Raw genomic sequence first — 23,229 nt, forward strand, 5'->3', positions numbered from 1 at the left:
GACTTCATCTGAACGCAGCCTGTTATACAAATTTTATCTCTCATTATTTTTGAGTTTTGGCAATCACATGTTATTTTGAGCTCTATCTCTCCCTTTTAAAGTTTCTTTTAAAAATGTATTTGAATATACTATCTTTGGGTAGTTGTACAAATGCTTTGCCATTCAACAAAGAGCAGTTTATGAATACAGTGCATCTTAATCAATGTCACTCAATTTGAAATTCAAACCCATTCCTCCTACACCTCCCCTCAAATTTCTTGATTATTTAGGATCTATAGTGATATTTTTTATTTTACTATGGGGGAGGTAAAGGGGAGTTATAGTTACATTTGTAAGATAGTGAGTACATTACTTCATGAACTTTGTTATTCCTTCCCATCTTTTTTTCCCACTTGCCCACCCCTCCACCTTCTCCCAATCTGTAAAGTTAATTTCCAACGTATCTTCTTATGAATATTGCTGTTACATGGGTTCATACTTTTCCCTTTGTCTCATCATCTTATCTTTCTCTTCCCTTCCCTGATTCAAATAAATAAATAAATGTGTATACAATGTAACATGTACCATAGTACATGTACCAGAATAAACATAAGGGAGAAAAAAAAGAAAGAGAAAGAAAAAGAGAAAAAAATAAAGAAATAAGTTCACATTATACATTAAAAACAATAACGACAAGGATGAATCTGTTATTTACTTTATTTAGGCTTTGACATAGATTTCTAAACAATTATACTCTTTAAGCTTTTGAGTTATTGTGCTTCTCTGCTAGGAAAATCCTAGACACATACTAATTATAATAAATGAAGGAAATCATGGAGCCTATGTTTCTTTGGGTCTAGTATACTTCATTTTATATGTCTTTTTTCAAGTCTTTCTACTTCCTTACAAATAGGGCAATGCCATTCTTTTTGATAGCAGCATAGAATTCTATGGTGTATATATACATCTTCATAATCTGTACATCTACTAAGAGGTATCAGTGTTGTTTACATATCTTAGGTATGGTAAATAATGCTTCAATGAACATGGATATTTGGGTAAATGCCAAGGAGTTGGATTGCTGGGTCATAGGGGAGCTCTATGTTCAGCCTTTTGAGAAATAGCCACACTGCTTTCCAGAGTGGTTGAATGAGTTCATACTAATACCAACAGTGTAGTAACTTTCTCTTCTGGCCACATCCCCACCAGAATCTGTTGTTATTATATTTCTTGATAATGGTCATTCTAACCAGGGTGAAGTGGAATCTCAAAGTTGCTTTGATTTGGATTTCTTTTCATGGGGCTTGAACTATGCCTGGCACTGTCCCTGAGCTCTTCAGCTCAAGGTTACCACCCTACCCCTAGGCCTGGGCATTGTCCCTTAGCTCTTCAGCTCAAGGCTACTGCCCTACCTTTGAGTCAATCCCCACTTCCCATTTTTTGGAGGTTACCTGGAGATAAGCGTCTTAGGTCCTTTTGTGCCCAGGCTAGCTTTGACCCTTGATCCTCAGATTTCAACCTCCTGAGTAGCTAGGATTACAGGCATGAGCCACCACTCCCAGTATGGCTGGTTTTTTTTTTTTGCCAGTCTTGGAACTTGAACTTGGCCTTGGCACTGTCCTTGGACACTTTTTCAAGGCTAATACTCTACGACTTGAGCCACAGCACCCTTTCTGGCCTTTTCTGTGTATGTGATATGGAAGAATCAAATCCAGGGTTTCTCGCATGCTAGGTAAGCATTCTACCACTAGGCCACACTCCTGACACCTGAAATTTATTTTGCTATTTAACAAAAGTTTATATAGACAATGCATCTTGATCTATATCATCCTTTAAATGTTTTCACTACTTCAACCCACCCCTTCCCATATTTTGTTTAATTTTGTAGTATATACAATGAGTTTATAAATGTATTTTCCCCCTTTGCTCTTTGCCCAATTCCCATTGGCCTTACCGCACCCTCTTACAAATGCGTATTTCCTGTTATTCACTTTATTTAGTCTTTGACATACAATTTCTAAACAATTATACTCTTTAAGGTATCTGGCAAATCTACTATACTTCACTCAATAATTTATTACCACTTGTATGCCGCCTAATATGTTTATTTGTAGATATACATGCACATTCTAGGTACCATAAATGAGATAAAACATGCAATCTATTTCTCTGGATCTGGCGTACCTCATCTAATATTTTTCCAGGTCCTTCCATTTCCTTATGAAGGATAAAATATCATTCTTTCTGATGGATGAATAACATATTTTTGTGTATATATATGTATATATCACATTTTTTTATTCATTTCTCCGTTGTTATCATCTGGGATGATTCCATATCTTAGCCATTGCAAATAGTGCTGCAATGAATGTGTTGTGCTGGTGGCTTTAGGGTTCCTTTGTTTGTGCTAGACCACAGGGTATCTTTATATTGAGGTTTTAGCATATTGCCCGTATTGCTTTCCAGAGTGATAAATGATCATTCTAACTATACTGAAGTAGAATATCATGATTTTTAAATGTATGTATTTTCTTTATGTACTTGCTAAAAGAAATTGCCCATAAACAGAGTAGTTTATGAGCAGAGTGCCTCTTGATCAATGTTACCCTTTTTAATATTCTCACAATCTAATCCCACCACACACCTTTCTGTGTTTTTCTTAAGTTTTAAGTTACATATTAAAATTTTGGCATTTAGGGAAGGGGGGAATCAAGATGAGCGGGGGGAGAGTGGGAGGGAAATGGGGAACATGTCATGAGAAAAGGTATCAATGTTTGTGAAGTTATGCACCTTCTATCTGGTGAATATAATGTAACCCTTCTATTAAGCACAATAAAAATACAATAAAAAATTGGCATTTAATGAAGCAGTTTATGTACAGAAATCATCTTGATCTGTGTCTGTCCTTCCTTCTACATCTCCCTCCATCGATCCACGTTTCCCTTATTTTTCCAGTTCTGTGGCACTTTGCATTCTACTCAATTCTCCTGTTCATTCTTCTACCTCTTTCTCCTTGGCCCGCCCCACTTTGCAAGTAACCATTTCCTGGTACTTATTTTGAGCATTTGTCCAATGGAGCACAAACAAGAATACTCTAAAGCTACCACCCCAAACATAAATTTATCATAACCAAGATATGGAATCAGCTTTAATGTCACTTGAGGATGAATTGATCCAGAAAATGTGCTGTATAAACACAATCAACTTTTACTCATTCATCAGAAAGAATTAAATGAATTATTAAATTACATTAGATTCCATAGAGAGCACAAATAGAACAAATCTGTAGAAAAATCCATCAGTGGTAATTTGCATTTTCTTTTTGTCAGAAGCTTTGAACATTTCGTTTTGTGTCTAATGATCATTTTTACTCCTTCTCTTAAGGCTCACTTTAAGCTATTCTCCCATTTATTAATTGGGTTGTTCTTCCTTTGTGGATTTATTTTACAATATTGATCATTGAGAGAGAAGAAAAATACACAAATTCATATGGAATAACAAAAGATGCCATGTAGCAAAAGTCAATTTTATCAAGAACAATGTTGGAGCCATAACAGTACTATAACTTAAATTATTTTACAAAGCCATAGTAATGAAAACTCCTTTGAACTGGAACAAAAGTAGGCATGAAGTATTTTATAGAAACTAGTTTGAAGCAAATATGGATTTATTGTTGTCAAAATAAAATTATAACTCTGAATGAAGTAGCTCTGTGGACCACTGGAACAGAAAACCCAAAAAATGAACCCACAAACCTATAGCAACCTAATATTTGATAAAGCCTCTTCAATAAATGGTTATGGCATAATTAGATATTCACATGCAAAAAACTGAAACTAGATACTTTTATATCACCTTGTACTTGCATCGATTTAAAATGAATCAGACCACAGGGGGAATAATGAGTACAAGAAAATGCACAAAAAATACTAGAACAATGCTAACAATAATTTGAATCAATCCTAAACATTAATATTAAAATCTTAGAGACAAAATATAGTTAGTCTATATGCTAAAATCTGTGAAAACTGATAAAGTAAATCTACAATAAATCAAACTATTATAGCTATAACATGTCTAGGAATAGACTTAATATCATTCAATACCAATTATCGCAAAACTAATGGTGGAATACACATAAGGATCTGTATGAAAAAAATATGATGCATATAGAGGTGGTATTACAGAGAATGGTTAAAGGATACGTCATTTAAATAAAAATACTGAAGAACTGAATTTGCATCTACTTTCTACTGTATTATAAAACAAATGTGATAGGAAAACATAAATGCTTCTTTATCTAGTGTGCATTAAAGGCAACTAAATTATTTGTTTAAACACAGATTTGGGGGCCTTTACATGGAAATTCTGGTACTATAATTATGAAGTAGGACACAATAATTTGTATCTTTAACAAATTCAGAGGTAATGATATTGATGCTGACAAAGGTATGAAATTTCAGTTACAATTACTAAAAATATTTAGAGATGGAAATAGGAGAACATTTTCACAACCTTGAGGGAGAAAATAATTTCTTTATCAGAATACACATCCCAAACTGTAAAAGTTTCATAAGCTTGACTACATAAAGTTTTTTTAAAAAATATTTTATTGAAGATGGCGCCGAAACAATAGGGATGCTGCCTAGCTCTCTCTCACAAAAAGAGAAAACCAGGGAGTCCCACGAGCCATTTATCTTAAGAAATCCACAACAACAAACTCAAAAAGCAACGGAGAAGGACTCAACTGGGAAAAGAAATCCAGATAAAGCTTACATCCAACTTTCTCAAAGAATTCGGAATGCGAGGACCCTTCCCCCATCCCTCGCCTCCGGCTCTGAGCCGGGCCCTCCAGCCCCGACCCCTACAGAAATCAGCATAGGACCTGGCCAGTGAGCTGCAGAAGCAGCAGAACCCAGACGCCGAACCAGAACAACAAGCAGTGGAACCCAGACAGGGAACACAGGCAGCGGAGGAGACCTGAGGGGAGTGAAAGACTCCCCACCACCATGGAACACCCACAGACGGAATGCAGAGGCGTGAGTAGCACAGCGAGCCCCCAAACACATAGGGAAAGCAGAGTGGATGCCAAGCAATAGAACTTAACTCAGACCCCTCCACCCTGCCCGAGAAAGACTGGCAGGAGCTGGGGGGCAAGGAATTTAGAATCCTGCCCCTTCCCTCAACAGCCCGCTCCCTCAGGCCATTGACTGGAGATTGACAGGTGGGCTAAATAAGACACAGCACCCCACCAAGGGAGGCGGAGTTTGCCAACTTCCACCCGCCCAACGGGCTCAACTCCCAGCCCTCTGACTGGAGACTGATAGGCGGGCAGACACAAAGACCCAGCACCCCACCAGGGGAGGCAGAGCTGTCCCAGCTCTCATCCACCCACCAGGCTCCTCTCCCAGGCCACTGGATCTGGAGAGTGGAGGGTGCTGGGACCCTGCCTTACAACAGCGGGTGGGGTGTGCGGGAAAATAGGAGCCAGCATCTGTCCCCCCTCAATTCTTGAGCGGGGCATTCTCCAGCTGGGAATCGTGAGCAAGACAGCATGGAGGGCCCCCCCACAGCCACAGACTCTCTGACAAAGCAGTGGAAACACAGCAGGGATCTGAAGGGCCCACCAGCAGCCAAGCTCCCCTTCTGAGAATCAAAAAGGTGCGGCTCTATCCTTGGAGCACACATCCACAGCTGGGCCCCACCCCTGGGAAGAGAGCAGTCTCAAGCTGGTCCTACTGAGAGCCCCTGGAAAGACTCAAACCCCAGACTCTTGGCTGGGGGCCACCCTTAGAAGCAGCACAGGAAAACGTCTGTCCAGCTCTCTCAGACTGAAGCTCCCAGATCCATCCCATGGTCCACTGTGAGGCCACTGGATGGGTTAAGAGATAGTCATGCAGCAACACATAAGTTTTATTCTAATACTTTCCAAACTTTGTACTCAAATACGCTACCTACTTACCAACTTACCTCAGTTATCCTTACGCTATAACTTTTCTTCATTACGATAATATTCTTACACTCCTATGTTAATCCCCTTATACCTCCCCTGACCTCTCTCATTCTATTTTTCAATCTCTGGTCCTCTGTTCGTCTTTTAATCCTTATAATGCACGGATCTACACTTGATGGCTGTTGAACAATACTGTGTATCTTGGTGTTTAATTATTATTTAGGCTAAGAGGGACTGAAAGACAATAGAGATTGGATTGAGAGGCTTATTGTTTTGGGTATAAATCGCTTATCAGTGGTTGTATTAGACTGGTCTGTAAGTGCACAAAAAGAAAGAGTAATAACACCAATCAAAAATTGTGAGCATCTAGTGTCTGCCAGCTACAGAGGTCTAGGTTGGTTATATTTGAAAAACTATAATCGTGTTTAGTATTAATCTTGCTCCCATTTTCAAATGGGAAGAACAAGAAACTCAAGAAAAATGTCAAATCAAGAAATAACATCCCCCACCCATTGTAAACAGACAATGGAACAGTCACTGGCAAACCTAGAGGAGAGTCTTCAAAGTGCTATACAAATGCAATTGATAAACATCATTAATGAAAAATGTGAAAATATAAAGAAAGAGATAAGGGAGGAAGCCATAGCTGAACAAGAGGAAACCATAAACAAGATGATAAGTGAAAAAGAAGAAGCCATAAAGGAGCCCATAATAAAGGTTTTTCAAAGAAACATGGATGAATTCATAGAATCCACAAACAAAAAGGAGACCGAACTCCAGGAAATGTCCAAAGAAAATAAAGCTACTGAGCTAACCACACAAATGGAAATCAAGGAGCTAAAGAAATCCATACATGATCTAAAAGAAGAGATGCAAGGTATCAAAAATGAGCAATTAGAAGCAAGGGAGATGAAAAATAAAGTAGATAGCTTTGATAGCAGGTTAGACAATGCAGAAGAGAGAATTTCTGGGGCTGAAGATAATTTAGTATTGATAGAGAAAGAACAGAAAACGAGTCAATCCAAATCTAGGAAATATGGGAGAGCACTTCAGGAGGTCCAAGATACAATTAGGAAGCCTAATTTAAGGCGAATTGGTATTGAGGAGGGTCTGGAGAAATATGTCAATGGTATTGGAAATATACTTCAGGGCATCATCTCAGAGAATTTCCCAAATATCCAGAAGGGCAGGCCCATCCAGATACAAGAAGCTTTTAGAACCCTAAACAGACCTGACCAGAAAAGAACGTCCCACCGCCACAATGTAATACGAACTGGATCAATAGAAACCAAAGAAAGGATCCTAAAGGCAGCCAGGCTAAAGGGATCAATAACCTATAAACGCAAACAAATCAGAATGACCCCATATTTCTCAGCAGAGACCATGCAAGCAAGAAGTGACTGGAAGCATATACGTCATGCACTTAAGTGAAATAACTACCAACCAAGAATCCTGTACCCATCTAAGCTCTCATTCATAACTGAGGGAACAATAAAAACATTCCATTCCAGGGAAAAGCTGCAACAATATATAGCAACAAAACCAACACTACAGAGAATTCTCAAAGATGTTCTATACATAGAAAACCAAAATACATACAATATAGGGAAAGAAATGCACCTAAACATCATACCATATAAGAACCACAAGAACTGTCAAGACACAGGCCCAAATAAAAGCTTTTAAAAATGGTAGGACCTAATAAATATCTCTCAATCCTAACTCTCAATATCAATGGACTCAACTCTCCAATTAAACGGCATAGGCTGTCTAGTTGGATAAAAAAGCAAGAGCCATCGTTCTGCTGTCTTCAAGAGACACATCTTACCCAAAAAAACAATCATCTTTTGAAAGTGAGAGGTTGGAATAAACTCTATCAAGATAATGGACCCCATAAACAGGCTGGAGTTGCCATCCTCATATCACATAAAATAGACTTCAAACTAAAATTAGTAAGAAAAGACAAAGAACGCTACTACATACTACTAAAGGGATCTTTCCTCCAGGAAGACATAACGATCCTAAACATTTACACACCCAATCCCGAGCTCTGAACTTCATCAAGAAAACTTTACTTAAACTGAAACCATACATAGATCGAAACACAGTGATTGTTGGTGACCTTAACACACAACTCTTACCTATGGACAGATCAACAAGGCAAAAACTCAACAGAGAAACCTCACAACGGAACAACTGTATAGACGAACTAGATCTAACAGACATCTGCAGAATACTCCACCCAGCAACAACACAATATACATTTTTCTCAGCAGCACATGGAACATTTTCCAAAACGGACCACATCTTAGGCCATAAAACAAACCTGGACAGATTCAGAAACTGAAATTATTCCATGCACGCTCTCAGACCACAAAGGCATCAAATTGGAACTGAACACACATCTCCACCAACGAAAACCCTGTAACTCATGGAGACTGAACAACACATTGTTGAATCACCAATGGGTCATCGAAGAGATCAGAACAGAAATCCAACAGTTTATGAAATTTAACAATAAGGAGCACACAAAATACCAACTCCTTTGGGACACAGCAAAGGCAGTACTCAGAGGAAAATTTATAGCGCTGAGTGCCTACAACAACAAGTTGGAAAAATCGCAAACCAACAAGTTAATGTCTCACCTTAAACTCCTGGAAAAAGAGCAACAAACCAACCCTAATCCCAGTAGAATAAAGCAAATTATTAAAATCAAAGCAGAATTAAATGATTTGGAATCAAAAAAAACTATAGAAAGAATCAACCAAACAAGGAGTTGGTTCTTTGTAAGAATTAACAAAATTGACAAACCCTTAGCAAATCTTACCAAAAAAAGAAGAGAGCATATCAAAATAAACAAAATCGCAGACGAAAATGGTAATATCAAGATAGAAATTATCAAGATCCAGAATATCATAAGGAATACTTCTCACACCTTTATGCCAACAACTTTGAGAATTTATAAGTAATGGATGAATTCCTAGCCAATATTAACATAACCACACTGAACCAAGAAGAACTAAGCCAACTCAACAGGCCTATTTCAAGCTTTGAAATACAAATGGCAATTAGAGAACTTCCACCTAAGAAAAGCCCAGGGCCAGATGGATTTACAACTGAATTCTATAAGGTCTTCAAAGCAGAGCTCACACCAATACTCCTCAAGCTCTTCAACGAAATTGAAAATGAAGGTTCTTTACCAAACTCATTCTATGAAGCCAGTATAACCCTCATCCCCAAACCAGACAGAGATTCATCAAAGAAAGAGAACTATAGATCTATTTCTTTGATGAACATCGATGCAAAACTTCTCAACAAAATACTGGCCAACCGTCTACAACACATTAAAAAAATTATACACTATGATCAAACTGGATTCTTCACAGGGAGGCAAAGCTGGTTCAACATACGCAAATCAACTAATATAATTCAACACATCAACAAGAGCAGAGACAAAAATCACATGATTTTCTCAATGGATGCAAAAAAGGCATTTGACAAGATCCAACACCCCTTTATGTTAAAAGCTCTGGGAATCCATGGGACATTCCTCAATATAATAAAGGCTGTGTATGACAAACCCACTGCTAGTATTACATTTAATAGTGAAAATCTAAAGCCATTCCCTCTAAAATCAGAAATGAGACAAGGATGGCCACTCTCTCCACTCCTCTTTAACATAGTATTAGAATTCCTAGCCAGTGCAATAAGGCAAGAAGCAAGCATAAAGGGGATACAAGTAGGGAAATCGGAAGTAAAACTCTCCCTCTTTGCAGATGACATGATTCTGTATTTAAAGAATCCTATAGACTCTGCTCCCAAGCTCCTTTAGCTCATTCAAAACTTTGGAAGGGTAGCAGGCTATAAAATTAACCCTCAAAAATCAACTGCCTTTTTTTATGCCAACAGTCAGAGGAACGGGGCAATAATCAGGAAAGAAACTCCTTTCACAATAGCCTCAAAGAAAATAAAGTACCTAGGAATTAGCTTAACTAAGAATGTAAAGGACCTTTTTTGATGAAAACTTTAAAACCCTAAAAAAGGAAATTAAAGCAGAACTAAGGAAATGGAAAAACCTCCCATGCTCCTGGATTGGAAGAATCAACATTGTGAAAATGACAATCTTGCCAAGGGCTCTCTACAAATTCAATGCAATACCCATCGATATTCCAATGTCATTTTTTAAAGAAATAGAAGAGGCAATTCAAAATTTCATATGGAATAATAGACCCCATATAGCAAAAAGACTTCTTAGCAGAATGAACAGCATTGGAGGAATTTCAATTCCAAACTTTAGACTCTATTACAGGGCTATAATTATCAAAACAGCTTGGTACTGGCACAAGAACAGGCCTGAAGACCAATGGAATAGAAATGAGGACCCAGATATTAAACCACAGACCTATGGCCACCTAATCTTTGACAAGGGAGCCAAAAAAATAGAATGGAAGAAAGACAGCCTCTTCAACAAGTGGTGCTGGCAGAACTGGTTAAGCACCTGCAGAAAACTAAAGTTGGATCCTTCTTTGTCACCCTGCACTAGAATTAACTCCAAATGGATCAAAGACCTGGAGGTAAAAGCTGACACACTGAAAATTTTACAAGAAGGAATAGGAGATACACTAGGCCTTCTTGGCCCAGGGCGAAACTTTCTTAATAAGGACCAAGAATCACAACAAATCAGAGAAAGGCTGGATAAGTGGGACTGCATTAAACTGTGGAGCTTTTGTATGGCAAAGGACATAGCGAGTAAAATTATTAGGAAGCCTACAAAGTGGGAGAAGATCTTCACCAACTAAACAACGGACAAAGGCCTCATATCTAAAATATATCAACAACTCAAAAAATTGAATCACTCCAAAACTAATCTCCAAAATAACAACCATCCCATCAAAAAATGGGCCAAAGACTTAGAGAATCTTCTCTGAACAAGAAACAAAAATGGCCTATAGACACATGAAGAAATGCTCTACATCTCTGGTCATAAAAGAAATGCAAATTAAAACAACTTTAAGATTCCACCTCACTCCAGTTAGAGTGGCCAGGATCAGGACAATGAATAATAACAGATGCTGGAAGGGATGTGGCCAGGAGGGATCACTACTACATTGTTGGTGGGAGTGCAAACTCATTCAACCACTATGGAAAGCAACATGGCAGTGCCTCAAAAGGCTAAACATAGAACTCCCCTATGACCCAGCAATTCCACTACTTGGCATTTACCCAACCATCCAGAAACAAGGGCATACTAAATCCACTAGCACAACAATGTTCATTGCAGCATTATTCACCATAGCAAAGATATGGAACCAATCTAGATGCCTCTCAGTTGATGGAGTGGATCAACAAGATGTGGTATTTGTACACAATGGAATTCTTTGCTGCTGTCAGAAAAAATGACATCGACCCAATTGTTAGGAAATGCAAGACGTATAAAAATATATATTAAATGAAGTAAACCAGACTCAAAGGAACTTAGGTTGAATGGTTTCCCTCATTTGTCATAACCAGTAGAAACCTTGGGCTCTACTAGCAGAGATCTGCAATAGAGCAAAACCTTGCTACATAAGGCCATATAGTATGAAGCTAATTGAAAGTACCTCCAGGATATTGAAACAAAAGCCATATAATGAATGACTGTTTTCCTTAATGTAATATGTTTTCTCTCATCTCCTTTGCTGTCCCTTGGTTATCTCATATTCTTACAGTATCTCACTTTGTTATCTGATATATTGAATTTATTTGTATTTGGTTATTTGAAATTTGATAGGGAAGGGGGGAAAACCAAGAGGGGGGGTGCAGGGTGGGGGAGGGAGGATAATGGGTACCAAGACATCTGAAAGGGTATCAATGTATGTGAATTCATGCACCTCCTATCTCGCAAATATCATGTAACCCTTTTATTAATTACAGTAAAAATGTAAAAAATATTTTATTAAACGTGCATTAGAATGCTCCAAGAAAATACTTGTCTGCATATACAATATGAATCATGATTATCGAGGACATGGAAAGAACATTTACATACCAATAGGTTTCTATCTACCCACGAGAAATGTGCAGAGCAAAAGTGCCGTTACAAAGGAAAGGAATCATGATGACTTATAAAACCACAGAGTAAGTTCAACCTTAAAAGTCATAATTGCAAAAGAAATTAGCCATGGTAAAGTACAATTTATACTCACCAGTTTGGCAATAACTAATACAATGTCAATACTGAAAGCAGTATGAATCACTAGATAGTTTTATTTGCTATCTGTGGAAAAAAGTTATCATGGGAGAGAAGTTTGACATTATCTCCTAACGTTGAAGATATGAATTACAGTTTATGACCTCAAACATTACATTTTTCTCATGGTGTATTACCAGTGGACTCAGAGAAGAAAGCTCATAAAAGTGCCATTAATAACAGCAAACCCTGAACACCATCCTAAAACCCACAAAGATGTTCCAGGATAAAGAATTGATATAACACTTAACAATAAAAAGTGCTGTAGTAGGTACACACAGTGGTATGCATTAATGTCCAAAATATACTTTAGAGCAACAGGAAAACATCACAGAAAACTATATACAACACTGCAATATTAACATAAAGTTTAAAGTAAAGCTAAAATTAAAATGTTGTTAGTGATTGCAGCTGTAAGAATGTTAATGAATGCCAAAATAATTATTAACACAAAACTTATAATTATGTTTACCTTTTCAGTGTAAGATGACATTATAGGGATACAAAATGAAGGGAAACTAAATTCCTATAGTGCTTCTGATTCTTAAACTGATATAGGAAATTAGAAGATTCTTATGCCATTACTAATTTTCATTATATTGCATAATGTATTCTGGTCATTTGATACATATATATATATGATAGTAAAAAGTTTGCAATAACATCTCTTATTTTCCAATTCACATTAAAAATTGTGTCATGATTGCTCAATCCTCAGTACTCCTTCTGTAACAAATCATTGTCTACTCTTCCATATAATGCACCCTCTTTCCATAAATTTCCTGTTCTAGCTCCACAACTTGTATGTTCCCAGTTCTCTTCATGACTTTTGTGAAAAGAATTATTCATTCTTAAAATACAAATACATATACAACATATGCAAGGTATATGTGTTGGGTTTTCATATGCAAAGTTAAATGAGAAATCCCTCCACAGTTAATATACTTTAATCACACACAGAGCTTGAAAGTCAAATTCACTAACAAAAATAGAGCATTCCCTTCTTAATGCTATATCTAAATCTTTTAGTATTGAACTTAGAGTTCAGTGAAAATCTATCCAGATAATAACTCTTGAAAGTCAGCTTCTTCAAACTTGACTACATGGCTTAGCACATTCAGGAAAATTTTTCCAAGAATCTATCACATGTTGCCTTATTCTTTTTATATGTATTTGCTTTTTAACTAAATTAGTAGTTTGGCACCAAGTATTTCAACACTTTCTTGGCCTCTGATTATTTCCTGTGTTTAACATCTGTCCTATTATAATATTCTTCTTTGTATCTTGTTTAATATTTTCTATCTTGGCCAAATATTCAATAAACATTTGCTGATTATGGAATTTGCTTAAAATTTTTATTAGATAGGGTTTATCCAAAATTATACAGGCTTAAATGCATTCCTAAACAACTAGTGAAGTAAATACAAAAAGCAGTCAAATGGTCTGCAATGAAGCACAGGCTTTTCCCTTCATTAGGGCCTTGTAGGAAGATAAAAATCACTAAACTACCTTAAAATTTATTTCATTAAGTCATCTGAATATATAATTTGCTAGAAATGGAAACACTGAATAAGTAGACATCATATTACTGATGTTGAAGCAATACAATGAAATGTCAAAGCTCATGGGTATTTTTGCCTCATATATGTATGCATATTTCCTTGCAAACTCCCTCTCCTGAAGTTCCCACACAAGCAAAAGTAAAATATTACCCAGATACATGCATACACCAGTTTAGAATGATAATATAATAATGTTCATAAAAATATTGCTGCACTAGCAATTTTCTTATACCTGCAAAATCACTGAATTGAGTCAAAATTATTTGGTAGATAAAATAAAACATTTCTTGTCTTTCCTAGAACTCTTCATCCAGTCCAATTGTAAACTTTTGTAATGAGCTGTCACATTGTAGTGCCTATTCTCTTGAAGTCTCTCTGAAACCTGCAGAATTTGGACATAAAAACATTGGATTGCTAAGGCAGCAGAACAATTCTATTTTTGTCCCCAGACCTGCTTTCTCTAGATCTCTTGGTAGATGTAAAGAAAACTGATCAAATATTTCGCTTATAAATAATATTTGGAAAAAACTACATGACACAGTATCAATAAGTTTATATTTGCAATGAAAAGAAATGAACGAGAATTTCAGACAAACTTGCCTTCATCAGGCTTCCAACATTTCTCTGTGTGTCTCTAGCTTATCTAACTGCTTTATTTTCATTATATAAACATTGTTGTCTAAGTGAAGGACTCACATAAATGATAATGTGCTTTAATAAAAAATAGAGCTTAAAAGTATAGTATACCAACTAAAAGATATAGGAATGCTATACCCAAAACTTCAGATTTTCAACATATTGCTCAATAAAAGACTACCTGAATGTTGCTATGGACATGGTATTGGAAATATCAATATAACTACATAGACTTAAAAACCTATGACTCTATAGCAATAATGTTTTATTTCATAAATTAATATGTATCTATAATATACAAACCCTTAGCCTAATTTTGATTATGTTCTAAAAACTAAGTGCCAGTGATTGTATATGGAGATTCCCTTCTTGATCACTCATTTGTTCAGCATGTCATTTGAAATATGATGTAAAAATCAATGTTAATAAATTCTTTAATAAATAAAGACTACCTGAATAATAAATTCCCAAAGCATTGACTGAAAAGATTAGCTGAATTGGGCTTTGGAAAAAGATTGTCTTCTTTTAATTTCCATATTTTTAAAAATTAATATTCTGTTGGTCTTAAATTCTACCTCTCTTACATAGGAAAAAGTGGATTTAGAACATTAAATGAAATTACTAAAATGTTGTAGCCTCTGACATTTGTTCATATTGACTTTAAGAAAAAGTAAGGCCTATGATTTTTTTAATTTTTTTGTTGGGATGACGTACAAAGAGGTTAAAGTTACATTCATCAAGTAGTTAGTGGGTGTATTAATTCTTGAACATTGTTTTACCTTCCCATATTTTTCTTCCACTTCCCCTCCTCCCACTCCTGCCACTCAGCTTCCTTTCTCCTTATCTTCCATTTTTCAAATAAACAAATAAACATAAATACAATAAACCAGGTACACATTCAGATACAGTAACAACATAAAATAAATCATAAGGGGAAAATCAGAGAAAAGAATTAGCTGCACATAGTATGCTGAGAACAACAATCACAATGATAAACCTCTTGTTTTCCTATCTCGGATTTCATTTTGTTAGCCTCATCCTATGGGCCATATGTACATAGCTTTTGAGCTATTGCAATCCTTTAGTAGGAGAGTCCTAGACATATACTAATTGTTACAAATGGGGGAAACCGTAGAGCCTATGTTTCTTTGGGTCTGGCTTCCTTCACTTAATATGATTTTTACAAGTCTTTCCATTTCCTTACAAAAGAGATGATGTCATTCTTTCTGATGGCAGAATAGAATTTCATGATGTAAATATACCACATCTTCATGACCCATTCGTCTACTGAGGGACATGAGAATTGGTTCTGTATCTTAGCTATGGTAAGTAATGCTAAAATGAACATGTTTGTGATGGTAGATTTAGTATGTCTTTGTTTCTGGATATTTGGATAAATGCCCAGGAGTGGAATTGCTGGGTCATAGGGTAGCTTTATCTTTAGTGTTTTGATGAACCTTCATACTGCTTTCCAGAGTGGTTGAACAAGTTTACAGTCCTACCAACATTACAGTAGTGATCCCTTCTGGCCACAGCCCTGCCAGCATCTGTTGATATTAGATTTCTTGATAATGGCCATTCTAATTGGGGTGAGGAGAAATCTCAAAGTTGTTTTGATTTGTATTTCTTTTATGGGCAGATATGTAGAGCATTTCTTTATATGTCTTTTGGCCATTAATATTTCCTCTTCAGAGAAGAATCTCTTTAAGTCTTAAGCCCACCTTTTATAATAGGATGGTTGTTTCTTTGAGCATTTGTTCTTGATTTAATTTTTTGAGCTGTAGATATATTTTAGATATAAGACCCTTACAATCTATGGGCTTTCTATTTATCTTGGTGAACATGTCCTTTGCCATATGGAAACTCTACAGTTCGATGCAGTCCCATTTGTTTTCATGTTTATTGTTTCTGAGCATTTATTAAGAAGGTTTCCTTGTCAGGAGTTTGGCCTAGTGGTGCTTGCCTAGCATGCACGAAGACCCAGGTTCAATTCCTCAGTACCATATACGTAGGAATGGAAGTGTTGGTATGGCTTAAGTGGAAGAACTCTAGCCTTAGAAAGCCCAACGACAGTACTCAGGCCCTGAGTTCGAGCCCTAGAGCTGGCAAAAAATCATTATTAAGAAAATTTCCAATGTGCCAAAAAGTCCTAGTGTATCTCCTATTCCTTGCTGTAATTTTCATGGACTCCACAGTTTCCCTCATTTTTAAGAATTAGTATATGCCTAGAATTTTCTTATTGGAGGACCACAATAGCTCAATAGCTATGAACGTATGATCATAGAAGATGATATTAAGTAAATGAAGTCCAGCATATAGAAACAAGAGATTTTTCTTTGTGGTTTTTGTTTTTAATGTACTATGTGAAGTTCTTTTTTCTTTTGATTTTTCCCAGTATGGTTTATGCCCTGTTCTCAACATACATGATTCTCAACATGGAATATTGAACATATATTATTTGAAATAGGGAAGGGAAGGGGAACACCAAAATGGTGAGATAAAGTATGAAGGGTGAATAAATGCAACAGTTATAGTCAAGAAAATATGTTGGAAATGAATTCTACAACTTTTGGGGGGAGGGAGGAATGGGAGAAAAATGTGGAAGTGGACGTCAATGTTTGACAAGAAATGTTCTCATGGGCACAGAAGCATAGCCCAGTGGTGCTCACCTCCTAGCATGCATGAAGCCATGGAGTTGATTCCTCAATAACACATGCACAGCAAAAGCTGTAAGTGATGCTTTGGCTCAAGCAGTGTTCAAGGTCAGTGTAAAGACCCTGAGTTCAAGCCCCAGGACTGGCAAAAAAATAAGAAAAGAAAAATAAATGCACATACTACCTTACACATAAAGCAGTAACCCTCTATACATCACCCCAACTACAATAAAAAAAATTTAAAGTACTAGAAAAATATCTGGAAACAATAAAATCTGATGGTTGACTTTGAAAACATGTGCTACCCTTTAAGGGTATAATTACTAAATAATTATGAAATGATTGTGATGATCATTTCTCTCGAAAAGCTTAGTTTGTGACAGAAACTCATGCAGATGGCAGGGCCGGGAGTTTGGCCTCGTGGTAGTGTGCTTGCCTAGCATGCACGAAGACCCGGGAAAAAAGCTGGAAGTGGTGCTGTGGCTCAAGTGGTAGAGCTCTAGCCTTGAGCAAAGTCCAAGGACAGTGCTCAGGCCCTGATTTAAAGCCCCACAACTGGCAAAAAAAAGAGAGCAAGTGACAGACAGCAGGGTTCCCCACATCTCCCCCTTTTTCTTTATTTATGGAAACTCATATCCAACTTAGATAAGGAAAATATGGGTCCTGCTGCTACAGAAATGGGTCTGGTGGGCCAAAGAGGACTTCAGAAATGGGATTGGGGTAAATGGGAATCAGCCCCCATGTCCTCCCCAACATACTTAATTGTTCATATCACAGTCCCCTGCTTAGGCGTCAAGTTCATTACTCTGGGCCTCCACAGTTCCTGTTTCTTCTAGTTCCCATGCTGGGGTAGAAGTAGGATGAGGTAGCTTTGAGGAGAGTCTGTGGCATCCATGTATGGCAGAGCAGTCCAGGGTGGTTTAGGTCAATGTCCTGGGCTGTACTGGTGAGGTCATGAAGGTGGAGGCAGGACTCAAGTCAGCTGCCTGTAGCTGGTGGCGGTGTCACTGAGAGGCCATTTCCTGGTGGCAGGAACCTGTGGATTGCCTATTCCTGAAACTTGAGAGTTAACAGAGAGGCTGGATCCTGCCAGGTGTTAGCGATCATGTTCTTTCATCGGGCAAGGGGCAGGGGAGTTGGGTGAGGTAGCATGGTGCCCCAATGCTTATAAGCAGGGGAAAATCCTTTAGATTTGACATTTAGAATTTTAATGTAAGGGGCCAGGAGTTTGGCCTAGAGGTAGAGTGCTTGCCTAGCATGCACAAAGACCCGGGTTCGATTCCTCGGTACCACATACATTGAAAAAAGCTGGAAGTGGTGCTTAGGCTCAAGTGGTAGAGTGCTAAGCCTTGAGAAAGTCCAAGGACAGTGCTCAAGCCCTGAGCCCAAGCCCAGGACTGGCAAAAAAAAGGTTAATGTAAATAAAGTTTAATGTAAATAAAATATCAACAAGCTTATCTTGAGGCCTATTGTCTTAGGTACCTGTATCCCCTGATTTTTATTTGTTTTTAAGGGGCCAGTAGCCAAGAGTAGGCTAGCTAAAGTCCTAGGAGTGAAATCTGGATGAAGATTCATCTTCTATAACTTCTTCAAGCTGACTCAGGGGCATTGTCTCTATGCTTGACCAAGGACCCTAGAAGCTTAGCCTACTTTACAGATTGATAGGCACATAGCCTCAGGATCACAAGCTTCTTTCCTGAATTTGTGGCTGGTGTGAACCCATAATCTGCTCAGTTAAGGATTAGAGCAAAATTAGGATTTTAAACTATCCACTATTACAGATGACTGAGAAGCTCATGCCCAGTTATGGAGTAAATAGACATATACATTAGTAAGGCATGCTTACAAAGCAGTCTATGACCTCTTGGCTCTGATTAATTTTGAATGGCCAAGCACAAATGACTCTAGGATCTGACACCATCTCTGCCATCCAAGCAGTGGCTTACTGCATCTGAATACTTCATTGTCCCAGTAGTGTCTCTCCACACAAGCATAAATGTCCCATTGGCATTTCACTTGGTTTGTTGCTGGACTTGAACTCAGGGCCTGGGCACTGTCCCTCAGCTCTCCAGCTCAAGTACTCTGCCACTTTTAGCTCCAAAGCAACTCTTTCTCACTAGCACTCTTCTGCTAGACACCACAGTCTCACAGGGACTTTGCTTTGCCCGGGCTGGCTCAGAACTGCAGTTTTCAGATCAATGAGTCCTACAAAAGGCCACTTTTAAAAGCAACAGGGTGGTCAACTCAAAAATAGTCTGTAAGCATGATTTTACCTGGAACCTGATAAGGGCCAAATTTAAGGATGTGCTGTTCTTTTCTGTGGGCCTGCTGGAAACTGTTACAAACTTAGAAGGGCAAATTAAAATAGCAATTAAATAACCATTTTGTTAGCCCTAATTTTCCTTTTTACTCTTATTAAAACCCTTTTTCCCAATTTAATACATTTTAAAAAATACTAATCACATCACCTACTTTACAGTCAGATTTCCAGTGTCAGTTTTGCAAGGGAGAGGCAGGATGAAGCCCTGTCTTTTCTAAAAACAGATAGGCAAGGTTTTTGAAACTGATAAATTCTCATTTAAATTCCTGATACTTATGTCCAAATTTAAACTCAATAAATTCCAAGTTCCCTGATGCCTTTTTGCTAAACAGAATACAATGTTTACAAAGTAAACAGCTCTATTCATTACAACAGTAGATTTTTGAAGTAGTTCCTCTTTAAAACAATACAAATCCCTTGAGGCATTTGGCTTTGCTTGGAGTTTAGACCTAGATTTAACAAACTACTCATTTTTTGTATGTTAGTTTTAAGTATAAACTTGTATACTTGTATACAAGTATAATCTCGAACATGTTTGCTCACACACATTCACACTCAAACATCTATAAGCAGGCAAAATTAATATCGGCCATACATTTTCTGAAGTTGTCAAAAGATTCAAATACAAGGATCCGTATTTAGAACTGTTACCAATTTCAAAGACAAAACTGGACAAGGGAAAACATGTAACGTGGACAAAACAGAGAAGCACAGAAGTAACCTCCAAATTTCTGATGGCATGCCTGGCCTTAAATTATTTAGCCGGCCAGCTCAGGCCATCCTCAAGCAAAAGGGAAAACAAAACAAGAAAATTGGGCTGGGTAGATACCCTTAGACACGTCTTGCCCATGGGACTCGAACCCACACGTCCGCTCAGAAGTACCCCCAATATCCACAGGAAACCTAAGAAGAAAATTGGGCTGGGTAGAATATACTTAGACATGTCTTGCCCATGGGACTCGAACTCACGTCTGCTCAGACATATCCCGAAATCGACAAGAACCCTAAAAGAGGTCAAGGTGTCCCTTGACCATACTGTTTTAGGCCACAGTGCACTTTGGAGAAAACATGGGGTGTTGATCGACTTCTACTTACCTCTGGAGGCCTCTGCTTTTAATCTGGGCATCTTTTCCAAAAAGGGTTGTGGGAGGGGTGATAAAGGAAGACCACTGCTTATAGAAAAAAAGGCAATCCTTTATCTCAATAACAAGAAAAATGTTAGAAATTGATGAAAGACTTGGGAGCAGTGGTTGGGTGACCCCCCTGGGAATATTTACTGCAGGGCAGGGAGGGGGAGAAGCTTCTAGGCCACCCTGGCCCTGTAGCTGGGCCGGGAAGCCAGCCGGGAGCCAGGAGCCTGCCCGCAGCAGAGTCTCTAGAAGGCAGGAACTTCTTGCTTTTCCTAGATCCGCCAGGGCGGATTGCTGTCTGACTGAGGGTAAAGAACACCTGGCAAGTAACCATGGGAGGGATTACTGAGGGAAGGGCTCCCTACCCTAGAGGATTCCTGAGGGGCATGAAAGAAGCATGGGAGATAACTGAGGGAAGGGCTTCTCACCCCCAGGGGATTAGGCCAAGGGGCATAGCGGGGCCTAGGCTCCTGGAGCCAGGCCTGCTTCTGAGTCTTTAGGAGGTGGGAAATTCCTGCTTTTCCTAGATCCCCAGGATGTGGGGGAGGCCTGCTTTCATTTTTGATCTTGACATCAATTGATCTAAAGGGGATAAATTTGCTAGCCTGCACCTTTATCTCCAGGAGGAGGTTGGCAGGGGTCGGTGGTTGGTCCCTTATCTACAAGTGCCATAGCCATCATGGGTGAGACTGCACCTTCATCTACAGGGGCAGCAGAGCATTCTTCCAAGGGGGCCCCACTCTCGCTGACCAGCACTGGAGCGGAGCTGCTTGAACACCGAAGGCAACTCAAAATGGCGGCCATGATGGGGAAAGAATAAGGGGGAAAATCGCCAATATGCTGACCCCACTGAGCTAGCTTTTTCCATGTGACTCATCCCATGTCCTCCCTGTAATCCCTTGTGGGTAGAGAGACAGAGCAATACCCTTAAGCATGTTATCAGAAAAGTGTCCAAGATCCCTTTACCAACACGAACCTCCTCTCGCTGAGAGTTTGTGTTCCCCACAGTTTCTTGAAGAGGTCCACTTACCTGCTTAGTCATGCCCCACGTCTGGGTGCCATGTGTCGGATGTCCCTCTGGGACTCCCACATGGCAGGGGTAAGATGGCGACGGGGCCCCGAACAATACAGACTCTGGAGACCAGGACTCTGGATGCATATCTGACTTTTTTCTACAATGTGCTGGCTAAATACAGATAGAACGGTTGCAGCTGCATCATCAAATAGGGATGACCGTCAGCCAATGGTGTCCTGAGACATGCCCCACTTGCTCCAGTTGGGGGGAGTCAGAGGGCGCCTGACTGCTTACGTCACTGAGTGTGTGAGTGATCAAGGGCAGATGGCAGACAGCACGGTTCCCCACACTGGAATACAGTCCTCTAATAGAACCTGGTAGCAGTCTCCTTTAAGATTGTCTAAGAAGTCACCACATGTTTTTCTCATAAATTTCTTACATCTGTCAATCACCATTTGGTCAGTCTCTATCGCAGTGACCATCTTTGGTTTCAGTTAGACAATCTGACATAATATGCCTCCATGTCCATCTCCCAGAATAAGTACATCTGTTCCAGTGCAATCTTTTTTGCCACTTCCCATGATGGCCTGGGTATATGAAAAATCACTCTCTGCCAAATTAATATCCACTAAGAATGAGAATATTTCCAAACTGCTTTGAGTGCAGAATTTTCATGTTCTGATAAAGTGAATCTTCATCATACACCACTTCATCTATGTCATACTCAACCAGGCGCCCATCAGAACAGGGCCAATATCTGTCAATGACTCCTCCTCGAACAATAGGTGGTAATCATTTCACCTGATCAGAGCTGTTCTGACTCAGTTCTTTCATTCTTTCTTCTACTTTGTTCAGAAGGCTGTTAATTTCATCTTTGCCCTGTCCATCGCTGTCTAACTCTAAAAGTCCAGCAATAACAATCCATGTGATTAAATCCTCAAGTTGGCAAAGCTGCCATTATTGTTTGTGTATGTTGCTAAATAGCCATAGTCCGGCCAGGTATGCACTGACTCTGCCATTCCTTGCTCCTGGAAAATGGACTGGAGACCTTTTTGGATAGTATCGCCAGTAGCTTTGGCTCTGAGCATGAAGTCCAGCATGCTGTGCTGTGCTGCTGCCATAGTGAGGAAAGGCCCTGGGGGCTGTAGCTGCAGGGGACTGGGGGGCCACACAGCGTGTCAGGCTGCGGGCCGGCAAGGAGTGCTCCTCGATACTTTTTAATTTCAGAATTACTTCTTTATACCGCCATACTCTTTTAAAGTTATCTTTCTTTTTATTTCTTTTCTTAATGATTTTCCTTAATAATTGATTTTTTATGTATAGATTCTGCTGTAGTGGATGTTTGTTTTAATAGTCATTTTTGTTTCTTCTACTGAATTTCAAGGCTTTGTTATTTTTCCATATCTCCTTTTCCTCCATGCATCCCTTTTCTCATACTTTCTCTCCTTACCCTTCATTATACTCATATATGTCTAGTCCCCTTCCCACTAGAGTAGTTCCGAAGTTAGTTGATTTACAATTGTTTGTTGTACTCATGGAGGTAATCTTGCTGTCCAGACAAATTTAATCACATAGGGGTCAAGTGAGTTTTTGCCTTAAATCTGCGTAGAGTTACTGAAAACTTTACAATAAGGAATAGGAGGTATACTAGGTCTCCTTGGCACAGGTAGAAACTTTCTTAATAAGGACTAAGAAACACAAAAAATAATAGAAAGTCTGGATAAGGGGAACTGCATTAAACTGCAGAGCTT

General features: G+C 38.6%; 1 pseudogene; it reads right to left on the minus strand.

Annotated features, from left to right (window-relative positions):
• Positions 1 to 21,792: 21,792 nt before the first annotated feature.
• Positions 21,793 to 22,599, minus strand: LOC150041202 (spermine synthase-like; annotated as a pseudogene).
• Positions 22,600 to 23,229: the final 630 nt, after the last annotated feature.

The sequence above is a fragment of the Megascapheus bottae genome, chromosome X (assembly GCF_031878675.1).
Source record: "Megascapheus bottae isolate mThoBot1 chromosome X, mThoBot2.hap1, whole genome shotgun sequence".
In the NCBI taxonomy this organism is placed as follows: Eukaryota; Metazoa; Chordata; class Mammalia; order Rodentia; family Geomyidae; genus Megascapheus; species Megascapheus bottae.